General features: G+C 50.7%; 33 non-coding genes across 33 annotated transcripts; 9 read left to right on the top strand and 24 right to left on the bottom strand.

Annotated features, from left to right (window-relative positions):
- Window positions 1-676: 676 nt before the first annotated feature.
- LOC141283078 (U4 spliceosomal RNA) lies at window positions 677-817 on the bottom strand. The gene has a single exon (XR_012338089.1). It is a non-coding gene; the product is annotated as a U4 spliceosomal RNA (small nuclear RNA).
- A 460-nt stretch (window positions 818-1277) lies between these two features.
- Window positions 1278-1359, top strand: trnas-gcu (transfer RNA serine (anticodon GCU)). Its single transcript has one exon. It is a non-coding gene; the product is annotated as a tRNA-Ser (tRNA).
- A 1001-nt stretch (window positions 1360-2360) lies between these two features.
- trnan-guu (transfer RNA asparagine (anticodon GUU)) lies at window positions 2361-2434 on the bottom strand. The gene has a single exon. It is a non-coding gene; the product is annotated as a tRNA-Asn (tRNA).
- Window positions 2435-2635: 201 nt separating this feature from the next.
- On the bottom strand, window positions 2636-2708 carry trnak-cuu (transfer RNA lysine (anticodon CUU)). Its single transcript has one exon. It is a non-coding gene; the product is annotated as a tRNA-Lys (tRNA).
- An 858-nt stretch (window positions 2709-3566) lies between these two features.
- LOC141284331 (U4 spliceosomal RNA) lies at window positions 3567-3707 on the bottom strand. Its single transcript, XR_012338408.1, has one exon. It is a non-coding gene; the product is annotated as a U4 spliceosomal RNA (small nuclear RNA).
- A 460-nt stretch (window positions 3708-4167) lies between these two features.
- Window positions 4168-4249, top strand: trnas-gcu (transfer RNA serine (anticodon GCU)). Its single transcript has one exon. It is a non-coding gene; the product is annotated as a tRNA-Ser (tRNA).
- A 1001-nt stretch (window positions 4250-5250) lies between these two features.
- trnan-guu (transfer RNA asparagine (anticodon GUU)) lies at window positions 5251-5324 on the bottom strand. Its single transcript has one exon. It is a non-coding gene; the product is annotated as a tRNA-Asn (tRNA).
- A 1133-nt stretch (window positions 5325-6457) lies between these two features.
- On the bottom strand, window positions 6458-6598 carry LOC141348929 (U4 spliceosomal RNA). The gene has a single exon (XR_012357595.1). It is a non-coding gene; the product is annotated as a U4 spliceosomal RNA (small nuclear RNA).
- Window positions 6599-7058: 460 nt separating this feature from the next.
- Window positions 7059-7140, top strand: trnas-gcu (transfer RNA serine (anticodon GCU)). Its single transcript has one exon. It is a non-coding gene; the product is annotated as a tRNA-Ser (tRNA).
- Window positions 7141-8141: 1001 nt separating this feature from the next.
- trnan-guu (transfer RNA asparagine (anticodon GUU)) lies at window positions 8142-8215 on the bottom strand. Its single transcript has one exon. It is a non-coding gene; the product is annotated as a tRNA-Asn (tRNA).
- Window positions 8216-8416: 201 nt separating this feature from the next.
- On the bottom strand, window positions 8417-8489 carry trnak-cuu (transfer RNA lysine (anticodon CUU)). The gene has a single exon. It is a non-coding gene; the product is annotated as a tRNA-Lys (tRNA).
- An 858-nt stretch (window positions 8490-9347) lies between these two features.
- LOC141348922 (U4 spliceosomal RNA) lies at window positions 9348-9488 on the bottom strand. Its single transcript, XR_012357593.1, has one exon. It is a non-coding gene; the product is annotated as a U4 spliceosomal RNA (small nuclear RNA).
- Window positions 9489-9948: 460 nt separating this feature from the next.
- On the top strand, window positions 9949-10030 carry trnas-gcu (transfer RNA serine (anticodon GCU)). The gene has a single exon. It is a non-coding gene; the product is annotated as a tRNA-Ser (tRNA).
- Window positions 10031-11031: 1001 nt separating this feature from the next.
- Window positions 11032-11105, bottom strand: trnan-guu (transfer RNA asparagine (anticodon GUU)). Its single transcript has one exon. It is a non-coding gene; the product is annotated as a tRNA-Asn (tRNA).
- A 201-nt stretch (window positions 11106-11306) lies between these two features.
- On the bottom strand, window positions 11307-11379 carry trnak-cuu (transfer RNA lysine (anticodon CUU)). The gene has a single exon. It is a non-coding gene; the product is annotated as a tRNA-Lys (tRNA).
- Window positions 11380-12237: 858 nt separating this feature from the next.
- On the bottom strand, window positions 12238-12378 carry LOC141348917 (U4 spliceosomal RNA). The gene has a single exon (XR_012357591.1). It is a non-coding gene; the product is annotated as a U4 spliceosomal RNA (small nuclear RNA).
- A 460-nt stretch (window positions 12379-12838) lies between these two features.
- Window positions 12839-12920, top strand: trnas-gcu (transfer RNA serine (anticodon GCU)). Its single transcript has one exon. It is a non-coding gene; the product is annotated as a tRNA-Ser (tRNA).
- A 1001-nt stretch (window positions 12921-13921) lies between these two features.
- Window positions 13922-13995, bottom strand: trnan-guu (transfer RNA asparagine (anticodon GUU)). The gene has a single exon. It is a non-coding gene; the product is annotated as a tRNA-Asn (tRNA).
- Window positions 13996-14196: 201 nt separating this feature from the next.
- On the bottom strand, window positions 14197-14269 carry trnak-cuu (transfer RNA lysine (anticodon CUU)). Its single transcript has one exon. It is a non-coding gene; the product is annotated as a tRNA-Lys (tRNA).
- An 858-nt stretch (window positions 14270-15127) lies between these two features.
- LOC141348904 (U4 spliceosomal RNA) lies at window positions 15128-15268 on the bottom strand. Its single transcript, XR_012357589.1, has one exon. It is a non-coding gene; the product is annotated as a U4 spliceosomal RNA (small nuclear RNA).
- A 460-nt stretch (window positions 15269-15728) lies between these two features.
- trnas-gcu (transfer RNA serine (anticodon GCU)) lies at window positions 15729-15810 on the top strand. Its single transcript has one exon. It is a non-coding gene; the product is annotated as a tRNA-Ser (tRNA).
- A 1001-nt stretch (window positions 15811-16811) lies between these two features.
- On the bottom strand, window positions 16812-16885 carry trnan-guu (transfer RNA asparagine (anticodon GUU)). Its single transcript has one exon. It is a non-coding gene; the product is annotated as a tRNA-Asn (tRNA).
- A 201-nt stretch (window positions 16886-17086) lies between these two features.
- On the bottom strand, window positions 17087-17159 carry trnak-cuu (transfer RNA lysine (anticodon CUU)). The gene has a single exon. It is a non-coding gene; the product is annotated as a tRNA-Lys (tRNA).
- An 858-nt stretch (window positions 17160-18017) lies between these two features.
- On the bottom strand, window positions 18018-18158 carry LOC141348897 (U4 spliceosomal RNA). The gene has a single exon (XR_012357587.1). It is a non-coding gene; the product is annotated as a U4 spliceosomal RNA (small nuclear RNA).
- A 460-nt stretch (window positions 18159-18618) lies between these two features.
- On the top strand, window positions 18619-18700 carry trnas-gcu (transfer RNA serine (anticodon GCU)). Its single transcript has one exon. It is a non-coding gene; the product is annotated as a tRNA-Ser (tRNA).
- Window positions 18701-19701: 1001 nt separating this feature from the next.
- On the bottom strand, window positions 19702-19775 carry trnan-guu (transfer RNA asparagine (anticodon GUU)). The gene has a single exon. It is a non-coding gene; the product is annotated as a tRNA-Asn (tRNA).
- Window positions 19776-19976: 201 nt separating this feature from the next.
- trnak-cuu (transfer RNA lysine (anticodon CUU)) lies at window positions 19977-20049 on the bottom strand. Its single transcript has one exon. It is a non-coding gene; the product is annotated as a tRNA-Lys (tRNA).
- An 858-nt stretch (window positions 20050-20907) lies between these two features.
- On the bottom strand, window positions 20908-21048 carry LOC141348892 (U4 spliceosomal RNA). The gene has a single exon (XR_012357586.1). It is a non-coding gene; the product is annotated as a U4 spliceosomal RNA (small nuclear RNA).
- A 460-nt stretch (window positions 21049-21508) lies between these two features.
- Window positions 21509-21590, top strand: trnas-gcu (transfer RNA serine (anticodon GCU)). The gene has a single exon. It is a non-coding gene; the product is annotated as a tRNA-Ser (tRNA).
- Window positions 21591-22591: 1001 nt separating this feature from the next.
- On the bottom strand, window positions 22592-22665 carry trnan-guu (transfer RNA asparagine (anticodon GUU)). The gene has a single exon. It is a non-coding gene; the product is annotated as a tRNA-Asn (tRNA).
- Window positions 22666-22866: 201 nt separating this feature from the next.
- On the bottom strand, window positions 22867-22939 carry trnak-cuu (transfer RNA lysine (anticodon CUU)). The gene has a single exon. It is a non-coding gene; the product is annotated as a tRNA-Lys (tRNA).
- An 858-nt stretch (window positions 22940-23797) lies between these two features.
- LOC141348885 (U4 spliceosomal RNA) lies at window positions 23798-23938 on the bottom strand. The gene has a single exon (XR_012357585.1). It is a non-coding gene; the product is annotated as a U4 spliceosomal RNA (small nuclear RNA).
- A 460-nt stretch (window positions 23939-24398) lies between these two features.
- On the top strand, window positions 24399-24480 carry trnas-gcu (transfer RNA serine (anticodon GCU)). Its single transcript has one exon. It is a non-coding gene; the product is annotated as a tRNA-Ser (tRNA).
- Window positions 24481-24586: the final 106 nt, after the last annotated feature.

The following is a 24586-nucleotide window of genomic DNA, read 5'->3' as shown; positions in this document are numbered from 1 at the left end:
ACCCAGCAGTGCGGGCCAACAACACGTTCTGTTTTGCCGCGTGAAGGCGGGTCAATGCTTTGGACAGCGTATGGTTGAGATGTGATTTTCCACCAATTTGGGGCACCTTTCTTAAGGAAATCAAGGATGATTTGATGGGAAATGGCAAACTGCTGTAGCGTTTGGCTAACAAGCCAAAGCTACAAAGGATGTACCGGTGCCCCGTCGTCCGAGCAGAATCCACATTCGGCCGTAATCGGAGGTTACTACTAACGTTCGATTGTGTCTCATAGGGAGTTTGACGCAGGGCCTCAGTGGAAAACAGGCCCTCGGCGGCTGAAACAAAAGACGAAGAAGGCATCCACATGCACATGATTCAGGAGTGTTAAACAAAGAAACCACGCAAGATGACGAGGTGGTCCAGCGGTTAAGGCGGTGGAAGGCTAATACATTGTGCTCGACATGCACTGGAAGCTTTAGCGCCACTGAGAGCCCACCGGACCAGACAGGCCCAACCTGTTTACGATGGGTAACGGTGAGCTGTAATTGCGCTGCAGTTTAATGATACCCGTCTTAAGGACATATTTACAAAACAACAAGCCTTCTGGCTCTGGCGCTCAATCATCAGCAGACACCTTTTCAACGAGAAGCAAAACCTAAACGAAACAAGACTACTTTTTCTCAACAATACTCTAAGCCTCCAGAGAGGCTAGCAAAAATTGCCAAAGCTGACTGTATTTCAAGTCATCCTGGCGGGGTATTGGGTAAAGTTTTCAACCAGCAATGATCGCGCCTCGGATAAACCTCACAGGCTACAATATTGCCTCTGCGAAAGAATGCCGGCGACGGTCGTGACCTTTTCAGGCACCTACGTGGATGTGAGCCGACAAGGTGGTAGCAAGCTTTAAACTGCCGCACAAACAGTCTCCTGGCACGGGTTGCTGCACCGTGTTTCTACGGAACAGATTAGAGGTGTGTAAAAGACGGCTCATTCACTATTCCCTCTGTGCTCAAAACAGCCTGCTGAAAGCACAGCAGCAGCTGAAAAGGTCCGCAGCATGGCCTCTCTCAGTCAGCAAGGGGGCGGGGAGGCCGAGTGGTTAAGGCGATGGACTGCTAATCCCATCCTTGTCGTTCGGTTCCTTTAGCACTGGACCTTAATCTAGGTCCTGGGGACCCCATGCTGAACTTTTTGTGTGTCCTCCTTATCTAACACACTCAGTTCAGTTCTTTGAGTTCTCTACTAATGAGCTGATGATCTGAATCGGGAGTGCTAAATAAAAGACGCCACGTAATATGACGAGGTGGCCGAGTGGTTAAGGCGATGGACTGCTAATCCATTGTGCTCTGCACGCGTGGGTTCGAATCCCATCCTCGTCGTTTGGTACATTTAGCAGTGATCCTCGGTCCTGGGGACCCCACTCTGCAATTTTTGTGTGTCTTCCCTATCTGACACACTCAGTTCAGTTCACCGAGCGCTCTACTAATGAGCTGGTGGTCTGAATCGGGAGTGTTAAACAAAAGGACCGCGCAAAACGAAAGGTGGTCGAGTGGTTAAGGCGATGCAAGGCTAGTCCGTTGTGCTCGGCACGCCTTGGTTTGTGTGGGTTCGAATCCCATCCTCTTCATTTGATGCTTTAGCACCACTGAGAGCCCACCGGAACAGACAGGCCCAACCTGTTTACGATGGGTAGCGGCGAGCTGTGACTGTGCTGTAGTTTATTGATAACTGCCGCAAAGTCTTGAGAACATATTGACAAAACAACAAGTCTTCTGGCTCCGGCACGCTATGATCGGTGGACACCTCTTTGACGAGGACCAACAACCAGCCACGCCAATAAAAGGAAACAAAACGAAGCAAGACTATCTTTCTCAACAAGCCTCCAGAGAGACTGGCAAAAATTGCCGATGCTGACTGTATTTTCAAGTCATCCCGGTGGGGTATTGGGTATTGACTTTGTGGCAACATGGAACTTTTGCATCTACATTAATATTAGTCTCTTTCTTCTTATTCTGAGGTCACCGTAGCCACCAGATCCATTCTGTATTCCGATCTGATGGTCACTACAGTCCCCCGGTTCCAGTCCGTACCAAGAGCAGATAGTGGATCAGCACCTTCAGCCGAATGTCAGCGGAAACTATGTCAACTAGATGAGCCCCAGAGACAGATCATCAGTAAAGAAGGCATCCACATGCCACAGCAAACTACTCGAGCTGGTGAAAATGTTCACCAAACACCCGCCGCTGAATTCTTTTAAAACAAGCCAGCTTATTGAAGGTGCACAAGATAAACGCCCTGAGAAAGCTGTGCCTCGCAACCCTAAGAATGGCATAGGCGTTAGTGGACACCTGACGCGCGTGCAAAACTCCGGCATTTCACACGTCCCTGGGTGGGCTCGAACCACCAACCTTTCGGTTAACAGCCGAACGCGCTAACCGATTGCGCCACAGAGACAGCCGCTGTTGCTTGCTGCCGCCGGATCACCGGTGTAAAAGCAAGGGTTAGGGTTAGTGATAGGGATTAAAATCGCTCGCACTAACAGCGACATCTGTTTTGAAAGATGTTTCCGGAGCTCGCAAAATCCACTCAGCCTGCGCGGCGAATGGGCACGCTGGAGCCCGCCACCCTTTTGGGAAGAAAGAGAGTCAACAGAGCCGCCCAACGTGGGGCTCGAACCCACGACCCTGAGATTAAGAGTCTCATGCTCTACCGACTGAGCTAGCCGGGCTGGTCGTGGGCTTCTTCACCGGGTCGGACCCAGTTTTCATCGGCCCCCAAATTACACAGGCGAAACGGAGGCTCTCGCGTTGTGCGAGACTGTCGAGCCCTCCCCGTGGGTAGGGCTTAGAGCAGGCTTAGAGTTTTCTTCTGTCGGTTTTGACCCAATCTATTTTTGGGAAGCGCAGTTTGACCCAGCAGTGCGGGCCAACAACACGTTCTGTTTTGCCGCGTGAAGGCGGGTCAATGCTTTGGACAGCGTATGGTTGAGATGTGATTTTCCACCAATTTGGGGCACCTTTCTTAAGGAAATCAAGGATGATTTGATGGGAAATGGCAAACTGCTGTAGCGTTTGGCTAACAAGCCAAAGCTACAAAGGATGTACCGGTGCCCCGTCGTCCGAGCAGAATCCACATTCGGCCGTAATCGGAGGTTACTACTAACGTTCGATTGTGTCTCATAGGGAGTTTGACGCAGGGCCTCAGTGGAAAACAGGCCCTCGGCGGCTGAAACAAAAGACGAAGAAGGCATCCACATGCACATGATTCAGGAGTGTTAAACAAAGAAACCACGCAAGATGACGAGGTGGTCCAGCGGTTAAGGCGGTGGAAGGCTAATACATTGTGCTCGACATGCACTGGACGCTTTAGCGCCACTGAGAGCCCACCGGACCAGACAGGCCCAACCTGTTTACGATGGGTAACGGTGAGCTGTAATTGCGCTGCAGTTTAATGATACCCGTCTTGAGGACATATTTACAAAACAACAAGCCTTCTGGCTCTGGCGCTCAATCATCAGCAGACACCTTTTCAACGAGAAGCAAAACCTAAACGAAACAAGACTACTTTTTCTCAACAATACTCTAAGCCTCCAGAGAGGCTAGCAAAAATTGCCAAAGCTGACTGTATTTCAAGTCATCCTGGCAGGGTATTGGGTAAAGTTTTCAACCAGCAATGATCGCGCCTCGGATAAACCTCACAGGCTACAATATTGCCTCTGCGAAAGAATGCCGGCGACGGTCGTGACCTTTTCAGGCACCTACGTGGATGTGAGCCGACAAGGTGGTAGCAAGCTTTAAACTGCCGCACAAACAGTCTCCTGGCACGGGTTGCTGCACCGTGTTTCTACGGAACAGATTAGAGGTGTGTAAAAGACGGCTCATTCACTATTCCCTCTGTGCTCAAAACAGCCTGCTGAAAGCACAGCAGCAGCTGAAAAGGTCCGCAGCATGGCCTCTCTCAGTCAGCAAGGGGGCGGGGAGGCCGAGTGGTTAAGGCGATGGACTGCTAATCCCATCCTTGTCGTTCGGTTCCTTTAGCACTGGACCTTAATCTAGGTCCTGGGGACCCCATGCTGAACTTTTTGTGTGTCCTCCTTATCTAACACACTCAGTTCAGTTCTTTGAGTTCTCTACTAATGAGCTGATGATCTGAATCGGGAGTGCTAAATAAAAGACGCCACGTAATATGACGAGGTGGCCGAGTGGTTAAGGCGATGGACTGCTAATCCATTGTGCTCTGCACGCGTGGGTTCGAATCCCATCCTCGTCGTTCGGTACATTTAGCAGTGATCCTCGGTCCTGGGGACCCCACTCTGCAATTTTTGTGTGTCTTCCCTATCTGACACACTCAGTTCAGTTCACCGAGCGCTCTACTAATGAGCTGGTGGTCTGAATCGGGAGTGTTAAACAAAAGGACAGCGCAAAAAGAAAGGTGGTCGAGTGGTTAAGGCGATGCAAGGCTAGTCCGTTGTGCTCGGCACGCCTTGGTTTGTGTGGGTTCGAATCCCATCCTCTTCATTTGATGCTTTAGCACCACTGAGAGCCCACCGGAACAGACAGGCCCAACCTGTTTACGATGGGTAGCGGCGAGCTGTGACTGTGCTGTAGTTTATTGATAACTGCCGCAAAGTCTTGAGAACATATTGACAAAACAACAAGTCTTCTGGCTCCGGCACGCTATGATCGGTGGACACCTCTTTGACGAGGACCAACAACCAGCCACGCCAATAAAAGGAAACAAAACGAAGCAAGACTATCTTTCTCAACAAGCCTCCAGAGAGACTGGCAAAAATTGCCGATGCTGACTTTATTTTCAAGTCATCCCGGTGGGGTATTGGGTATTGACTTTGTGGCAACATGGAACTTTTGCATCTACATTAATATTAGTCTGTTTCTTCTTATTCTGAGGTCACCGTAGCCACCAGATCCATTCTGTATTCCGATCTGATGGTCACTACAGTCCCCCGGTTCCAGTCCGTACCAAGAGCAGATAGTGGATCAGCACCTTCAGCCGAATGTCAGCGGAAACTATGTCAACTAGATGAGCCCCAGAGACAGATCATCAGTAAAGAAGGCATCCACATGCCACAGCAAACTACTCGAGCTGGTGAAAATGTTCACCAAACACCCGCCGCTGAATTCTTTTAAAACAAGCCAGCTTATTGAAGGTGCACAAGATAAACGCCCTGAGAAAGCTGTGCCTCGCAACCCTAAGAATGGCATAGGCGTTAGTGGACACCTGACGCGCGTGCAAAACTCCGGCATTTCACACGTCCCTGGGTGGGCTCGAACCACCAACCTTTCGGTTAACAGCCGAACGCGCTAACCGATTGCGCCACAGAGACAGCCGCTGTTGCTTGCTGCCGCCGGATCACCGGTGTAAAAGCAAGGGTTAGGGTTAGTGATAGGGATTAAAATCGCTCGCACTAACAGCGACATCTGTTTTGAAAGATGTTTCCGGAGCTCGCAAAATCCACTCAGCCTACGCGGCGAATGGGCACGCTGGAGCCCGCCACCCTTTTGGGAAGAAAGAGAGTCAACAGAGCCGCCCAACGTGGGGCCTCGAACCCACGACCCTGAGATTAAGAGTCTCATGCTCTACCAACTGAGCTAGCCGGGCTGGTCGTGGGCTTCTTCACCGGGTCGGACCCAGTTTTCATCGGGCCCCAAATTACACAGGCGAAACGGAGGCTCTCGCGTTGTGCGAGACTGTCGAGCCCTCCCCGTGGGTAGGGCTTAGAGCAGGCTTAGAGTTTTCTTCTGTCGGTTTTGACCCAATCTATTTTTGGGAAGCGCAGTTTGACCCAGCAGTGCGGGCCAACAACACGTTCTGTTTTGCCGCGTGAAGGCGGGTCAATGCTTTGGACAGCGTATGGTTGAGATGTGATTTTCCACCAATTTGGGGCACCTTTCTTAAGGAAATCAAGGATGATTTGATGGGAAATGGCAAACTGCTGTAGCGTTTGGCTAACAAGCCAAAGCTACAAAGGATGTACCGGTGCCCCGTCGTCCGAGCAGAATCCACATTCGGCCGTAATCGGAGGTTACTACTAACGTTCGATTGTGTCTCATAGGGAGTTTGACGCAGGGCCTCAGTGGAAAACAGGCCCTCGGCGGCTGAAACAAAAGACGAAGAAGGCATCCACATGCACATGATTCAGGAGTGTTAAACAAAGAAACCACGCAAGATGACGAGGTGGTCCAGCGGTTAAGGCGGTGGAAGGCTAATACATTGTGCTCGACATGCACTGGAAGCTTTAGCGCCACTGAGAGCCCACCGGACCAGACAGGCCCAACCTGTTTACGATGGGTAACGGTGAGCTGTAATTGCGCTGCAGTTTAATGATACCCGTCTTAAGGACATATTTACAAAACAACAAGCCTTCTGGCTCTGGCGCTCAATCATCAGCAGACACCTTTTCAACGAGAAGCAAAACCTAAACGAAACAAGACTACTTTTTCTCAACAATACTCTAAGCCTCCAGAGAGGCTAGCAAAAATTGCCAAAGCTGACTGTATTTCAAGTCATCCTGGCGGGGTATTGGGTAAAGTTTTCAACCAGCAATGATCGCGCCTCGGATAAACCTCACAGGCTACAATATTGCCTCTGCGAAAGAATGCCGGCGACGGTCGTGACCTTTTCAGGCACCTACGTGGATGTGAGCCGACAAGGTGGTAGCAAGCTTTAAACTGCCGCACAAACAGTCTCCTGGCACGGGTTGCTGCACCGTGTTTCTACGGAACAGATTAGAGGTGTGTAAAAGACGGCTCATTCACTATTCCCTCTGTGCTCAAAACAGCCTGCTGAAAGCACAGCAGCAGCTGAAAAGGTCCGCAGCATGGCCTCTCTCAGTCAGCAAGGGGGCGGGGAGGCCGAGTGGTTAAGGCGATGGACTGCTAATCCCATCCTTGTCGTTCGGTTCCTTTAGCACTGGACCTTAATCTAGGTCCTGGGGACCCCATGCTGAACTTTTTGTGTGTCCTCCTTATCTAACACACTCAGTTCAGTTCTTTGAGTTCTCTACTAATGAGCTGATGATCTGAATCGGGAGTGCTAAATAAAAGACGCCACGTAATATGACGAGGTGGCCGAGTGGTTAAGGCGATGGACTGCTAATCCATTGTGCTCTGCACGCGTGGGTTCGAATCCCATCCTCGTCGTTCGGTACATTTAGCAGTGATCCTCGGTCCTGGGGACCCCACTCTGCAATTTTTGTGTGTCTTCCCTATCTGACACACTCAGTTCAGTTCACCGAGCGCTCTACTAATGAGCTGGTGGTCTGAATCGGGAGTGTTAAACAAAAGGACCGCGCAAAACGAAAGGTGGTCGAGTGGTTAAGGCGATGCAAGGCTAGTCCGTTGTGCTCGGCACGCCTTGGTTTGTGTGGGTTCGAATCCCATCCTCTTCATTTGATGCTTTAGCACCACTGAGAGCCCACCGGAACAGACAGGCCCAACCTGTTTACGATGGGTAGCGGCGAGCTGTGACTGTGCTGTAGTTTATTGATAACTGCCGCAAAGTCTTGAGAACATATTGACAAAACAACAAGTCTTCTGGCTCCGGCACGCTATGATCGGTGGACACCTCTTTGACGAGGACCAACAACCAGCCACGCCAATAAAAGGAAACAAAACGAAGCAAGACTATCTTTCTCAACAAGCCTCCAGAGAGACTGGCAAAAATTGCCGATGCTGACTGTATTTTCAAGTCATCCCGGTGGGGTATTGGGTATTGACTTTGTGGCAACATGGAACTTTTGCATCTACATTAATATTAGTCTGTTTCTTCTTATTCTGAGGTCACCGTAGCCACCAGATCCATTCTGTATTCCGATCTGATGGTCACTACAGTCCCCCGGTTCCAGTCCGTACCAAGAGCAGATAGTGGATCAGCACCTTCAGCCGAATGTCAGCGGAAACTATGTCAACTAGATGAGCCCCAGAGACAGATCATCAGTAAAGAAGGCATCCACATGCCACAGCAAACTACTCGAGCTGGTGAAAATGTTCACCAAACACCCGCCGCTGAATTCTTTTAAAACAAGCCAGCTTATTGAAGGTGCACAAGATAAACGCCCTGAGAAAGCTGTGCCTCGCAACCCTAAGAATGGCATAGGCGTTAGTGGACACCTGACGCGCGTGCAAAACTCCGGCATTTCACACGTCCCTGGGTGGGCTCGAACCACCAACCTTTCGGTTAACAGCCGAACGCGCTAACCGATTGCGCCACAGAGACAGCCGCTGTTGCTTGCTGCCGCCGGATCACCGGTGTAAAAGCAAGGGTTAGGGTTAGTGATAGGGATTAAAATCGCTCGCACTAACAGCGACATCTGTTTTGAAAGATGTTTCCGGAGCTCGCAAAATCCACTCAGCCTGCGCGGCGAATGTGCACGCTGGAGCCCGCCACCCTTTTGGGAAGAAAGAGAGTCAACAGAGCCGCCCAACGTGGGGCTCGAACCCACGACCCTGAGATTAAGAGTCTCATGCTCTACCGACTGAGCTAGCCGGGCTGGTCGTGGGCTTCTTCACCGGGTCGGACCCAGTTTTCATCGGCCCCCAAATTACACAGGCGAAACGGAGGCTCTCACGTTGTGCGAGACTGTCGAGCCCTCCCCGTGGGTAGGGCTTAGAGCAGGCTTAGAGTTTTCTTCTGTCGGTTTTGACCCAATCTATTTTTGGGAAGCGCAGTTTGACCCAGCAGTGCGGGCCAACAACACGTTCTGTTTTGCCGCGTGAAGGCGGGTCAATGCTTTGGACAGCGTATGGTTGAGATGTGATTTTCCACCAATTTGGGGCACCTTTCTTAAGGAAATCAAGGATGATTTGATGGGAAATGGCAAACTGCTGTAGCGTTTGGCTAACAAGCCAAAGCTACAAAGGATGTACCGGTGCCCCGTCGTCCGAGCAGAATCCACATTCGGCCGTAATCGGAGGTTACTACTAACGTTCGATTGTGTCTCATAGGGAGTTTGACGCAGGGCCTCAGTGGAAAACAGGCCCTCGGCGGCTGAAACAAAAGACGAAGAAGGCATCCACATGCACATGATTCAGGAGTGTTAAACAAAGAAACCACGCAAGATGACGAGGTGGTCCAGCGGTTAAGGCGGTGGAAGGCTAATACATTGTGCTCGACATGCACTGGAAGCTTTAGCGCCACTGAGAGCCCACCGGACCAGACAGGCCCAACCTGTTTACGATGGGTAACGGTGAGCTGTAATTGCGCTGCAGTTTAATGATACCCGTCTTAAGGACATATTTACAAAACAACAAGCCTTCTGGCTCTGGCGCTCAATCATCAGCAGACACCTTTTCAACGAGAAGCAAAACCTAAACGAAACAAGACTACTTTTTCTCAACAATACTCTAAGCCTCCAGAGAGGCTAGCAAAAATTGCCAAAGCTGACTGTATTTCAAGTCATCCTGGCGGGGTATTGGGTAAAGTTTTCAACCAGCAATGATCGCGCCTCGGATAAACCTCACAGGCTACAATATTGCCTCTGCGAAAGAATGCCGGCGACGGTCGTGACCTTTTCAGGCACCTACGTGGATGTGAGCCGACAAGGTGGTAGCAAGCTTTAAACTGCCGCACAAACAGTCTCCTGGCACGGGTTGCTGCACCGTGTTTCTACGGAACAGATTAGAGGTGTGTAAAAGACGGCTCATTCACTATTCCCTCTGTGCTCAAAACAGCCTGCTGAAAGCACAGCAGCAGCTGAAAAGGTCCGCAGCATGGCCTCTCTCAGTCAGCAAGGGGGCGGGGAGGCCGAGTGGTTAAGGCGATGGACTGCTAATCCCATCCTTGTCGTTCGGTTCCTTTAGCACTGGACCTTAATCTAGGTCCTGGGGACCCCATGCTGAACTTTTTGTGTGTCCTCCTTATCTAACACACTCAGTTCAGTTCTTTGAGTTCTCTACTAATGAGCTGATGATCTGAATCGGGAGTGCTAAATAAAAGACGCCACGTAATATGACGAGGTGGCCGAGTGGTTAAGGCGATGGACTGCTAATCCATTGTGCTCTGCACGCGTGGGTTCGAATCCCATCCTCGTCGTTTGGTACATTTAGCAGTGATCCTCGGTCCTGGGGACCCCACTCTGCAATTTTTGTGTGTCTTCCCTATCTGACACACTCAGTTCAGTTCACCGAGCGCTCTACTAATGAGCTGGTGGTCTGAATCGGGAGTGTTAAACAAAAGGACCGCGCAAAACGAAAGGTGGTCGAGTGGTTAAGGCGATGCAAGGCTAGTCCGTTGTGCTCGGCACGCCTTGGTTTGTGTGGGTTCGAATCCCATCCTCTTCATTTGATGCTTTAGCACCACTGAGAGCCCACCGGAACAGACAGGCCCAACCTGTTTACGATGGGTAGCGGCGAGCTGTGACTGTGCTGTAGTTTATTGATAACTGCCGCAAAGTCTTGAGAACATATTGACAAAACAACAAGTCTTCTGGCTCCGGCACGCTATGATCGGTGGACACCTCTTTGACGAGGACCAACAACCAGCCACGCCAATAAAAGGAAACAAAACGAAGCAAGACTATCTTTCTCAACAAGCCTCCAGAGAGACTGGCAAAAATTGCCGATGCTGACTGTATTTTCAAGTCATCCCGGTGGGGTATTGGGTATTGACTTTGTGGCAACATGGAACTTTTGCATCTACATTAATATTAGTCTGTTTCTTCTTATTCTGAGGTCACCGTAGCCACCAGATCCATTCTGTATTCCGATCTGATGGTCACTACAGTCCCCCGGTTCCAGTCCGTACCAAGAGCAGATAGTGGATCAGCACCTTCAGCCGAATGTCAGCGGAAACTATGTCAACTAGATGAGCCCCAGAGACAGATCATCAGTAAAGAAGGCATCCACATGCCACAGCAAACTACTCGAGCTGGTGAAAATGTTCACCAAACACCCGCCGCTGAATTCTTTTAAAACAAGCCAGCTTATTGAAGGTGCACAAGATAAACGCCCTGAGAAAGCTGTGCCTCGCAACCCTAAGAATGGCATAGGCGTTAGTGGACACCTGACGCGCGTGCAAAACTCCGGCATTTCACACGTCCCTGGGTGGGCTCGAACCACCAACCTTTCGGTTAACAGCCGAACGCGCTAACCGATTGCGCCACAGAGACAGCCGCTGTTGCTTGCTGCCGCCGGATCACCGGTGTAAAAGCAAGGGTTAGGGTTAGTGATAGGGATTAAAATCGCTCGCACTAACAGCGACATCTGTTTTGAAAGATGTTTCCGGAGCTCGCAAAATCCACTCAGCCTGCGCGGCGAATGTGCACGCTGGAGCCCGCCACCCTTTTGGGAAGAAAGAGAGTCAACAGAGCCGCCCAACGTGGGGCTCGAACCCACGACCCTGAGATTAAGAGTCTCATGCTCTACCGACTGAGCTAGCCGGGCTGGTCGTGGGCTTCTTCACCGGGTCGGACCCAGTTTTCATCGGCCCCCAAATTACACAGGCGAAACGGAGGCTCTCGCGTTGTGCGAGACTGTCGAGCCCTCCCCGTGGGTAGGGCTTAGAGCAGGCTTAGAGTTTTCTTCTGTCGGTTTTGACCCAATCTATTTTTGGGAAGCGCAGTTTGACCCAGCAGTGCGGGCCAACAACACGTTCTGTTTTGCCGCGTGAAGGCGGGTCAATGCTTTGGACAGCGTATGGTTGAGATGTGATTTTCCACCAATTTGGGGCACCTTTCTTAAGGAAATCAAGGATGATTTGATGGGAAATGGCAAACTGCTGTAGCGTTTGGCTAACAAGCCAAAGCTACAAAGGATGTACCGGTGCCCCGTCGTCCGAGCAGAATCCACATTCGGCCGTAATCGGAGGTTACTACTAACGTTCGATTGTGTCTCATAGGGAGTTTGACGCAGGGCCTCAGTGGAAAACAGGCCCTCGGCGGCTGAAACAAAAGACGAAGAAGGCATCCACATGCACATGATTCAGGAGTGTTAAACAAAGAAACCACGCAAGATGACGAGGTGGTCCAGCGGTTAAGGCGGTGGAAGGCTAATACATTGTGCTCGACATGCACTGGAAGCTTTAGCGCCACTGAGAGCCCACCGGACCAGACAGGCCCAACCTGTTTACGATGGGTAACGGTGAGCTGTAATTGCGCTGCAGTTTAATGATACCCGTCTTAAGGACATATTTACAAAACAACAAGCCTTCTGGCTCTGGCGCTCAATCATCAGCAGACACCTTTTCAACGAGAAGCAAAACCTAAACGAAACAAGACTACTTTTTCTCAACAATACTCTAAGCCTCCAGAGAGGCTAGCAAAAATTGCCAAAGCTGACTGTATTTCAAGTCATCCTGGCGGGGTATTGGGTAAAGTTTTCAACCAGCAATGATCGCGCCTCGGATAAACCTCACAGGCTACAATATTGCCTCTGCGAAAGAATGCCGGCGACGGTCGTGACCTTTTCAGGCACCTACGTGGATGTGAGCCGACAAGGTGGTAGCAAGCTTTAAACTGCCGCACAAACAGTCTCCTGGCACGGGTTGCTGCACCGTGTTTCTACGGAACAGATTAGAGGTGTGTAAAAGACGGCTCATTCACTATTCCCTCTGTGCTCAAAACAGCCTGCTGAAAGCACAGCAGCAGCTGAAAAGGTCCGCAGCATGGCCTCTCTCAGTCAGCAAGGGGGCGGGGAGGCCGAGTGGTTAAGGCGATGGACTGCTAATCCCATCCTTGTCGTTCGGTTCCTTTAGCACTGGACCTTAATCTAGGTCCTGGGGACCCCATGCTGAACTTTTTGTGTGTCCTCCTTATCTAACACACTCAGTTCAGTTCTTTGAGTTCTCTACTAATGAGCTGATGATCTGAATCGGGAGTGCTAAATAAAAGACGCCACGTAATATGACGAGGTGGCCGAGTGGTTAAGGCGATGGACTGCTAATCCATTGTGCTCTGCACGCGTGGGTTCGAATCCCATCCTCGTCGTTTGGTACATTTAGCAGTGATCCTCGGTCCTGGGGACCCCACTCTGCAATTTTTGTGTGTCTTCCCTATCTGACACACTCAGTTCAGTTCACCGAGCGCTCTACTAATGAGCTGGTGGTCTGAATCGGGAGTGTTAAACAAAAGGACCGCGCAAAACGAAAGGTGGTCGAGTGGTTAAGGCGATGCAAGGCTAGTCCGTTGTGCTCGGCACGCCTTGGTTTGTGTGGGTTCGAATCCCATCCTCTTCATTTGATGCTTTAGCACCACTGAGAGCCCACCGGAACAGACAGGCCCAACCTGTTTACGATGGGTAGCGGCGAGCTGTGACTGTGCTGTAGTTTATTGATAACTGCCGCAAAGTCTTGAGAACATATTGACAAAACAACAAGTCTTCTGGCTCCGGCACGCTATGATCGGTGGACACCTCTTTGACGAGGACCAACAACCAGCCACGCCAATAAAAGGAAACAAAACGAAGCAAGACTATCTTTCTCAACAAGCCTCCAGAGAGACTGGCAAAAATTGCCGATGCTGACTGTATTTTCAAGTCATCCCGGTGGGGTATTGGGTATTGACTTTGTGGCAACATGGAACTTTTGCATCTACATTAATATTAGTCTGTTTCTTCTTATTCTGAGGTCACCGTAGCCACCAGATCCATTCTGTATTCCGATCTGATGGTCACTACAGTCCCCCGGTTCCAGTCCGTACCAAGAGCAGATAGTGGATCAGCACCTTCAGCCGAATGTCAGCGGAAACTATGTCAACTAGATGAGCCCCAGAGACAGATCATCAGTAAAGAAGGCATCCACATGCCACAGCAAACTACTCGAGCTGGTGAAAATGTTCACCAAACACCCGCCGCTGAATTCTTTTAAAACAAGCCAGCTTATTGAAGGTGCACAAGATAAACGCCCTGAGAAAGCTGTGCCTCGCAACCCTAAGAATGGCATAGGCGTTAGTGGACACCTGACGCGCGTGCAAAACTCCGGCATTTCACACGTCCCTGGGTGGGCTCGAACCACCAACCTTTCGGTTAACAGCCGAACGCGCTAACCGATTGCGCCACAGAGACAGCCGCTGTTGCTTGCTGCCGCCGGATCACCGGTGTAAAAGCAAGGGTTAGGGTTAGTGATAGGGATTAAAATCGCTCGCACTAACAGCGACATCTGTTTTGAAAGATGTTTCCGGAGCTCGCAAAATCCACTCAGCCTACGCGGCGAATGGGCATGCTGGAGCCCGCCACCCTTTTGGGAAGAAAGAGAGTCAACAGAGCCGCCCAACGTGGGGCTCGAACCCACGACCCTGAGATTAAGAGTCTCATGCTCTACCGACTGAGCTAGCCGGGCTGGTCGTGGGCTTCTTCACCGGGTCGGACCCAGTTTTCATCGGCCCCCAAATTACACATGCGAAACGGAGGCTCTCGCGTTGTGCGAGACTGTCGAGCCCTCCCCGTGGGTAGGGCTTAGAGCAGGCTTAGAGTTTTCTTCTGTCGGTTTTGACCCAATCTATTTTTGGGAAGCGCAGTTTGATCCAGCAGTGCGGGCCAACAACACGTTCTGTTTTGCCGCGTGAAGGCGGGTCAATGCTTTGGACAGCGTATGGTTGAGATGTGATTTTCCACCAATTTGGGGCACCTTTCTTAAGGAAATCAAGGATGATTTGATGGGAAATGGCAAACTGCTGTAGCGTTTGGCTAACAAGCCAAAGCTACAAAGGATGTACCGGTGCCCCGTCGTCCGAGCAGAATCCACATTCGGCCGTAATCGGAGGTTACTACTAACGTTCGATTGTGTCTCATAGGGAGTTTGACGCAGGGCCTCAGTGGAAAACAGGCCCTCGGCGGCTGAAACAAAAGACGAAGAAGGCATCCACATGCACATGATTCAGGAGTGTTAAACAAAGAAACCACGCAAGATGACGAGGTGGTCCAGCGGTTAAGGCGGTGGAAGGCTAATACATTGTGCTCGACATGCACTGGAAGCTTTAGCGCCACTGAGAGCCCACCGGACCAGACAGGCCCAACCTGTTTACGATGGGTAACGGTGAGCTGTAATTGCGCTGCAGTTTAATGATACCCGTCTTGAGGACATATTTACAAAACAACAAGCCTTCTGGCTCTGGCGCTCAATCATCAGCAGACACCTTTTCAACGAGAAGCAAAACCTAAACGAAACAAGACTACTTTTTCTCAACAATACTCTAAGCCTCCAGAGAGGCTAGCAAAAATTGCCAAAGCTGACTGTATTTCAAGTCATCCTGGCGGGGTATTGGGTAAAGTTTTCAACCAGCAATGATCGCGCCTCGGATAAACCTCACAGGCTACAATATTGCCTCTGCGAAAGAATGCCGGCGACGGTCGTGACCTTTTCAGGCACCTACGTGGATGTGAGCCGACAAGGTGGTAGCAAGCTTTAAACTGCCGCACAAACAGTCTCCTGGCACGGGTTGCTGCACCGTGTTTCTACGGAACAGATTAGAGGTGTGTAAAAGACGGCTCATTCACTATTCCCTCTGTGCTCAAAACAGCCTGCTGAAAGCACAGCAGCAGCTGAAAAGGTCCGCAGCATGGCCTCTCTCAGTCAGCAAGGGGGCGGGGAGGCCGAGTGGTTAAGGCGATGGACTGCTAATCCCATCCTTGTCGTTCGGTTCCTTTAGCACTGGACCTTAATCTAGGTCCTGGGGACCCCATGCTGAACTTTTTGTGTGTCCTCCTTATCTAACACACTCAGTTCAGTTCTTTGAGTTCTCTACTAATGAGCTGATGATCTGAATCGGGAGTGCTAAATAAAAGACGCCACGTAATATGACGAGGTGGCCGAGTGGTTAAGGCGATGGACTGCTAATCCATTGTGCTCTGCACGCGTGGGTTCGAATCCCATCCTCGTCGTTCGGTACATTTAGCAGTGATCCTCGGTCCTGGGGACCCCACTCTGCAATTTTTGTGTGTCTTCCCTATCTGACACACTCAGTTCAGTTCACCGAGCGCTCTACTAATGAGCTGGTGGTCTGAATCGGGAGTGTTAAACAAAAGGACCGCGCAAAACGAAAGGTGGTCGAGTGGTTAAGGCGATGCAAGGCTAGTCCGTTGTGCTCGGCACGCCTTGGTTTGTGTGGGTTCGAATCCCATCCTCTTCATTTGATGCTTTAGCACCACTGAGAGCCCACCGGAACAGACAGGCCCAACCTGTTTACGATGGGTAGCGGCGAGCTGTGACTGTGCTGTAGTTTATTGATAACTGCCGCAAAGTCTTGAGAACATATTGACAAAACAACAAGTCTTCTGGCTCCGGCACGCTATGATCGGTGGACACCTCTTTGACGAGGACCAACAACCAGCCACGCCAATAAAAGGAAACAAAACGAAGCAAGACTATCTTTCTCAACAAGCCTCCAGAGAGACTGGCAAAAATTGCCGATGCTGACTGTATTTTCAAGTCATCCCGGTGGGGTATTGGGTATTGACTTTGTGGCAACATGGAACTTTTGCATCTACATTAATATTAGTCTGTTTCTTCTTATTCTGAGGTCACCGTAGCCACCAGATCCATTCTGTATTCCGATCTGATGGTCACTACAGTCCCCCGGTTCCAGTCCGTACCAAGAGCAGATAGTGGATCAGCACCTTCAGCCGAATGTCAGCGGAAACTATGTCAACTAGATGAGCCCCAGAGACAGATCATCAGTAAAGAAGGCATCCACATGCCACAGCAAACTACTCGAGCTGGTGAAAATGTTCACCAAACACCCGCCGCTGAATTCTTTTAAAACAAGCCAGCTTATTGAAGGTGCACAAGATAAACGCCCTGAGAAAGCTGTGCCTCGCAACCCTAAGAATGGCATAGGCGTTAGTGGACACCTGACGCGCGTGCAAAACTCCGGCATTTCACACGTCCCTGGGTGGGCTCGAACCACCAACCTTTCGGTTAACAGCCGAACGCGCTAACCGATTGCGCCACAGAGACAGCCGCTGTTGCTTGCTGCCGCCGGATCACCGGTGTAAAAGCAAGGGTTAGGGTTAGTGATAGGGATTAAAATCGCTCGCACTAACAGCGACATCTGTTTTGAAAGATGTTTCCGGAGCTCGCAAAATCCACTCAGCCTGCGCGGCGAATGGGCACGCTGGAGCCCGCCACCCTTTTGGGAAGAAAGAGAGTCAACAGAGCCGCCCAACGTGGGGCTCGAACCCACGACCCTGAGATTAAGAGTCTCATGCTCTACCGACTGAGCTAGCCGGGCTGGTCGTGGGCTTCTTCACCGGGTCGGACCCAGTTTTCATCGGCCCCCAAATTACACAGGCGAAACGGAGGCTCTCGCGTTGTGCGAGACTGTCGAGCCCTCCCCGTGGGTAGGGCTTAGAGCAGGCTTAGAGTTTTCTTCTGTCGGTTTTGACCCAATCTATTTTTGGGAAGCGCAGTTTGACCCAGCAGTGCGGGCCAACAACACGTTCTGTTTTGCCGCGTGAAGGCGGGTCAATGCTTTGGACAGCGTATGGTTGAGATGTGATTTTCCACCAATTTGGGGCACCTTTCTTAAGGAAATCAAGGATGATTTGATGGGAAATGGCAAACTGCTGTAGCGTTTGGCTAACAAGCCAAAGCTACAAAGGATGTACCGGTGCCCCGTCGTCCGAGCAGAATCCACATTCGGCCGTAATCGGAGGTTACTACTAACGTTCGATTGTGTCTCATAGGGAGTTTGACGCAGGGCCTCAGTGGAAAACAGGCCCTCGGCGGCTGAAACAAAAGACGAAGAAGGCATCCACATGCACATGATTCAGGAGTGTTAAACAAAGAAACCACGCAAGATGACGAGGTGGTCCAGCGGTTAAGGCGGTGGAAGGCTAATACATTGTGCTCGACATGCACTGGAAGCTTTAGCGCCACTGAGAGCCCACCGGACCAGACAGGCCCAACCTGTTTACGATGGGTAACGGTGAGCTGTAATTGCGCTGCAGTTTAATGATACCCGTCTTGAGGACATATTTACAAAACAACAAGCCTTCTGGCTCTGGCGCTCAATCATCAGCAGACACCTTTTCAACGAGAAGCAAAACCTAAACGAAACAAGACTACTTTTTCTCAACAATACTCTAAGCCTCCAGAGAGGCTAGCAAAAATTGCCAAAGCTGACTGTATTTCAAGTCATCCTGGCGGGGTATTGGGTAAAGTTTTCAACCAGCAATGATCGCGCCTCGGATAAACCTCACAGGCTACAATATTGCCTCTGCGAAAGAATGCCGGCGACGGTCGTGACCTTTTCAGGCACCTACGTGGATGTGAGCCGACAAGGTGGTAGCAAGCTTTAAACTGCCGCACAAACAGTCTCCTGGCACGGGTTGCTGCACCGTGTTTCTACGGAACAGATTAGAGGTGTGTAAAAGACGGCTCATTCACTATTCCCTCTGTGCTCAAAACAGCCTGCTGAAAGCACAGCAGCAGCTGAAAAGGTCCGCAGCATGGCCTCTCTCAGTCAGCAAGGGGGCGGGGAGGCCGAGTGGTTAAGGCGATGGACTGCTAATCCCATCCTTGTCGTTCGGTTCCTTTAGCACTGGACCTTAATCTAGGTCCTGGGGACCCCATGCTGAACTTTTTGTGTGTCCTCCTTATCTAACACACTCAGTTCAGTTCTTTGAGTTCTCTACTAATTAGCTGATGATCTGAATCGGGAGTGCTAAATAAAAGACGCCACGTAATATGACGAGGTGGCCGAGTGGTTAAGGCGATGGACTGCTAATCCATTGTGCTCTGCACGCGTGGGTTCGAATCCCATCCTCGTCGTTCGGTACATTTAGCAGTGATCCTCGGTCCTGGGGACCCCACTCTGCAATTTTTGTGTGTCTTCCCTATCTGACACACTCAGTTCAGTTCACCGAGCGCTCTACTAATGAGCTGGTGGTCTGAATCGGGAGTGTTAAACAAAAGGACCGCGCAAAACGAAAGGTGGTCGAGTGGTTAAGGCGATGCAAGGCTAGTCCGTTGTGCTCGGCACGCCTTGGTTTGTGTGGGTTCGAATCCCATCCTCTTCATTTGATGCTTTAGCACCACTGAGAGCCCACCGGAACAGACAGGCCCAACCTGTTTACGATGGGTAGCGGCGAGCTGTGACTGTGCTGTAGTTTATTGATAACTGCCGCAAAGTCTTGAGAACATATTGACAAAACAACAAGTCTTCTGGCTCCGGCACGCTATGATCGGTGGACACCTCTTTGACGAGGACCAACAACCAGCCACGCCAATAAAAGGAAACAAAACGAAGCAAGACTATCTTTCTCAACAAGCCTCCAGAGAGACTGGCAAAAATTGCCGATGCTGACTGTATTTTCAAGTCATCCCGGTGGGGTATTGGGTATTGACTTTGTGGCAACATGGAACTTTTGCATCTACATTAATATTAGTCTGTTTCTTCTTATTCTGAGGTCACCGTAGCCACCAGATCCATTCTGTATTCCGATCTGATGGTCACTACAGTCCCCCGGTTCCAGTCCGTACCAAGAGCAGATAGTGGATCAGCACCTTCAGCCGAATGTCAGCGGAAACTATGTCAACTAGATGAGCCCCAGAGACAGATCATCAGTAAAGAAGGCATCCACATGCCACAGCAAACTACTCGAGCTGGTGAAAATGTTCACCAAACACCCGCCGCTGAATTCTTTTAAAACAAGCCAGCTTATTGAAGGTGCACAAGATAAACGCCCTGAGAAAGCTGTGCCTCGCAACCCTAAGAATTGCATAGGCGTTAGTGGACACCTGACGCGCGTGCAAAACTCCGGCATTTCACACGTCCCTGGGTGGGCTCGAACCACCAACCTTTCGGTTAACAGCCGAACGCGCTAACCGATTGCGCCACAGAGACAGCCGCTGTTGCTTGCTGCCGCCGGATCACCGGTGTAAAAGCAAGGGTTAGGGTTAGTGATAGGGATTAAAATCGCTCGCACTAACAGCGACATCTGTTTTGAAAGATGTTTCCGGAGCTCGCAAAATCCACTCAGCCTGCGCGGCGAATGGGCACGCTGGAGCCCGCCACCCTTTTGGGAAGAAAGAGAGTCAACAGAGCCGCCCAACGTGGGGCTCGAACCCACGACCCTGAGATTAAGAGTCTCATGCTCTACCGACTGAGCTAGCCGGGCTGGTCGTGGGCTTCTTCACCGGGTCGGACCCAGTTTTCATCGGCCCCCAAATTACACAGGCGAAACGGAGGCTCTCGCGTTGTGCGAGACTGTCGAGCCCTCCCCGTGGGTAGGGCTTAGAGCAGGCTTAGAGTTTTCTTCTGTCGGTTTTGACCCAATCTATTTTTGGGAAGCGCAGTTTGACCCAGCAGTGCGGGCCAACAACACGTTCTGTTTTGCCGCGTGAAGGCGGGTCAATGCTTTGGACAGCGTATGGTTGAGATGTGATTTTCCACCAATTTGGGGCACCTTTCTTAAGGAAATCAAGGATGATTTGATGGGAAATGGCAAACTGCTGTAGCGTTTGGCTAACAAGCCAAAGCTACAAAGGATGTACCGGTGCCCCGTCGTCCGAGCAGAATCCACATTCGGCCGTAATCGGAGGTTACTACTAACGTTCGATTGTGTCTCATAGGGAGTTTGACGCAGGGCCTCAGTGGAAAACAGGCCCTCGGCGGCTGAAACAAAAGACGAAGAAGGCATCCACATGCACATGATTCAGGAGTGTTAAACAAAGAAACCACGCAAGATGACGAGGTGGTCCAGCGGTTAAGGCGGTGGAAGGCTAATACATTGTGCTCGACATGCACTGGAAGCTTTAGCGCCACTGAGAGCCCACCGGACCAGACAGGCCCAACCTGTTTACGATGGGTAACGGTGAGCTGTAATTGCGCTGCAGTTTAATGATACCCGTCTTAAGGACATATTTACAAAACAACAAGCCTTCTGGCTCTGGCGCTCAATCATCAGCAGACACCTTTTCAACGAGAAGCAAAACCTAAACGAAACAAGACTACTTTTTCTCAACAATACTCTAAGCCTCCAGAGAGGCTAGCAAAAATTGCCAAAGCTGACTGTATTTCAAGTCATCCTGGCGGGGTATTGGGTAAAGTTTTCAACCAGCAATGATCGCGCCTCGGATAAACCTCACAGGCTACAATATTGCCTCTGCGAAAGAATGCCGGCGACGGTCGTGACCTTTTCAGGCACCTACGTGGATGTGAGCCGACAAGGTGGTAGCAAGCTTTAAACTGCCGCACAAACAGTCTCCTGGCACGGGTTGCTGCACCGTGTTTCTACGGAACAGATTAGAGGTGTGTAAAAGACGGCTCATTCACTATTCCCTCTGTGCTCAAAACAGCCTGCTGAAAGCACAGCAGCAGCTGAAAAGGTCCGCAGCATGGCCTCTCTCAGTCAGCAAGGGGGCGGGGAGGCCGAGTGGTTAAGGCGATGGACTGCTAATCCCATCCTTGTCGTTCGGTTCCTTTAGCACTGGACCTTAATCTAGGTCCTGGGGACCCCATGCTGAACTTTTTGTGTGTCCTCCTTATCTAACACACTCAGTTCAGTTCTTTGAGTTCTCTACTAATGAGCTGATGATCTGAATCGGGAGTGCTAAATAAAAGACGCCACGTAATATGACGAGGTGGCCGAGTGGTTAAGGCGATGGACTGCTAATCCATTGTGCTCTGCACGCGTGGGTTCGAATCCCATCCTCGTCGTTCGGTACATTTAGCAGTGATCCTCGGTCCTGGGGACCCCACTCTGCAATTTTTGTGTGTCTTCCCTATCTGACACACTCAGTTCAGTTCACCGAGCGCTCTACTAATGAGCTGGTGGTCTGAATCGGGAGTGTTAAACAAAAGGACCGCGCAAAACGAAAGGTGGTCGAGTGGTTAAGGCGATGCAAGGCTAGTCCGTTGTGCTCGGCACGCCTTGGTTTGTGTGGGTTCGAATCCCATCCTCTTCATTTGATGCTTTAGCACCACTGAGAGCCCACCGGAACAGACAGGCCCAACCTGTTTACGATGGGTAGCGGCGAGCTGTGACTGTGCTGTAGTTTATTGATAACTGCCGCAAAGTCTTGAGAACATATTGACAAAACAACAAGTCTTCTGGCTCCGGCACGCTATGATCGGTGGACACCTCTTTGACGAGGACCAACAACCAGCCACGCCAATAAAAGGAAACAAAACGAAGCAAGACTATCTTTCTCAACAAGCCTCCAGAGAGACTGGCAAAAATTGCCGATGCTGACTGTATTTTCAAGTCATCCCGGTGGGGTATTGGGTATTGACTTTGTGGCAACATGGAACTTTTGCATCTACATTAATATTAGTCTGTTTCTTCTTATTCTGAGGTCACCGTAGCCACCAGATCCATTCTGTATTCCGATCTGATGGTCACTACAGTCCCCCGGTTCCAGTCCGTACCAAGAGCAGATAGTGGATCAGCACCTTCAGCCGAATGTCAGCGGAAACTATGTCAACTAGATGAGCCCCAGAGACAGATCATCAGTAAAGAAGGCATCCACATGCCACAGCAAACTACTCGAGCTGGTGAAAATGTTCACCAAACACCCGCCGCTGAATTCTTTTAAAACAAGCCAGCTTATTGAAGGTGCACAAGATAAACGCCCTGAGAAAGCTGTGCCTCGCAACCCTAAGAATGGCATAGGCGTTAGTGGACACCTGACGCGCGTGCAAAACTCCGGCATTTCACACGTCCCTGGGTGGGCTCGAACCACCAACCTTTCGGTTAACAGCCGAACGCGCTAACCGATTGCGCCACAGAGACAGCCGCTGTTGCTTGCTGCCGCCGGATCACCGGTGTAAAAGCAAGGGTTAGGGTTAGTGATAGGGATTAAAATCGCTCGCACTAACAGCGACATCTGTTTTGAAAGATGTTTCCGGAGCTCGCAAAATCCACTCAGCCTGCGCGGCGAATGTGCACGCTGGAGCCCGCCACCCTTTTGGGAAGAAAGAGAGTCAACAGAGCCGCCCAACGTGGGGCTCGAACCCACGACCCTGAGATTAAGAGTCTCATGCTCTACCGACTGAGCTAGCCGGGCTGGTCGTGGGCTTCTTCACCGGGTCGGACCCAGTTTTCATCGGCCCCCAAATTACACAGGCGAAACGGAGGCTCTCGCGTTGTGCGAGACTGTCGAGCCCTCCCCGTGGGTAGGGCTTAGAGCAGGCTTAGAGTTTTCTTCTGTCGGTTTTGACCCAATCTATTTTTGGGAAGCGCAGTTTGACCCAGCAGTGCGGGCCAACAACACGTTCTGTTTTGCCGCGTGAAGGCGGGTCAATGCTTTGGACAGCGTATGGTTGAGATGTGATTTTCCACCAATTTGGGGCACCTTTCTTAAGGAAATCAAGGATGATTTGATGGGAAATGGCAAACTGCTGTAGCGTTTGGCTAACAAGCCAAAGCTACAAAGGATGTACCGGTGCCCCGTCGTCCGAGCAGAATCCACATTCGGCCGTAATCGGAGGTTACTACTAACGTTCGATTGTGTCTCATAGGGAGTTTGACGCAGGGCCTCAGTGGAAAACAGGCCCTCGGCGGCTGAAACAAAAGACGAAGAAGGCATCCACATGCACATGATTCAGGAGTGTTAAACAAAGAAACCACGCAAGATGACGAGGTGGTCCAGCGGTTAAGGCGGTGGAAGGCTAATACATTGTGCTCGACATGCACTGGAAGCTTTAGCGCCACTGAGAGCCCACCGGACCAGACAGGCCCAACCTGTTTACGATGGGTAACGGTGAGCTGTAATTGCGCTGCAGTTTAATGATACCCGTCTTAAGGACATATTTACAAAACAACAAGCCTTCTGGCTCTGGCGCTCAATCATCAGCAGACACCTTTTCAACGAGAAGCAAAACCTAAACGAAACAAGACTACTTTTTCTCAACAATACTCTAAGCCTCCAGAGAGGCTAGCAAAAATTGCCAAAGCTGACTGTATTTCAAGTCATCCTGGCGGGGTATTGGGTAAAGTTTTCAACCAGCAATGATCGCGCCTCGGATAAACCTCACAGGCTACAATATTGCCTCTGCGAAAGAATGCCGGCGACGGTCGTGACCTTTTCAGGCACCTACGTGGATGTGAGCCGACAAGGTGGTAGCAAGCTTTAAACTGCCGCACAAACAGTCTCCTGGCACGGGTTGCTGCACCGTGTTTCTACGGAACAGATTAGAGGTGTGTAAAAGACGGCTCATTCACTATTCCCTCTGTGCTCAAAACAGCCTGCTGAAAGCACAGCAGCAGCTGAAAAGGTCCGCAGCATGGCCTCTCTCAGTCAGCAAGGGGGCGGGGAGGCCGAGTGGTTAAGGCGATGGACTGCTAATCCCATCCTTGTCGTTCGGTTCCTTTAGCACTGGACCTTAATCTAGGTCCTGGGGACCCCATGCTGAACTTTTTGTGTGTCCTCCTTATCTAACACACTCAGTTCAGTTCTTTGAGTTCTCTACTAATGAGCTGATGATCTGAATCGGGAGTGCTAAATAAAAGACGCCACGTAATATGACGAGGTGGCCGAGTGGTTAAGGCGATGGACTGCTAATCCATTGTGCTCTGCACGCGTGGGTTCGAATCCCATCCTCGTCGTTTGGTACATTTAGCAGTGATCCTCGGTCCTGGGGACCCCACTCTGCAATTTTTGTGTGTCTTCCCTATCTGACACACTCAGTTCAGTTCACCAAGCGCTCTACTA

The sequence above is a fragment of the Garra rufa genome, chromosome 1, assembly GCF_049309525.1.
Source record: "Garra rufa chromosome 1, GarRuf1.0, whole genome shotgun sequence".
In the NCBI taxonomy this organism is placed as follows: domain Eukaryota; kingdom Metazoa; phylum Chordata; class Actinopteri; order Cypriniformes; family Cyprinidae; genus Garra; species Garra rufa.
This window is presented reverse-complemented; position numbering and strand designations above follow the sequence as displayed.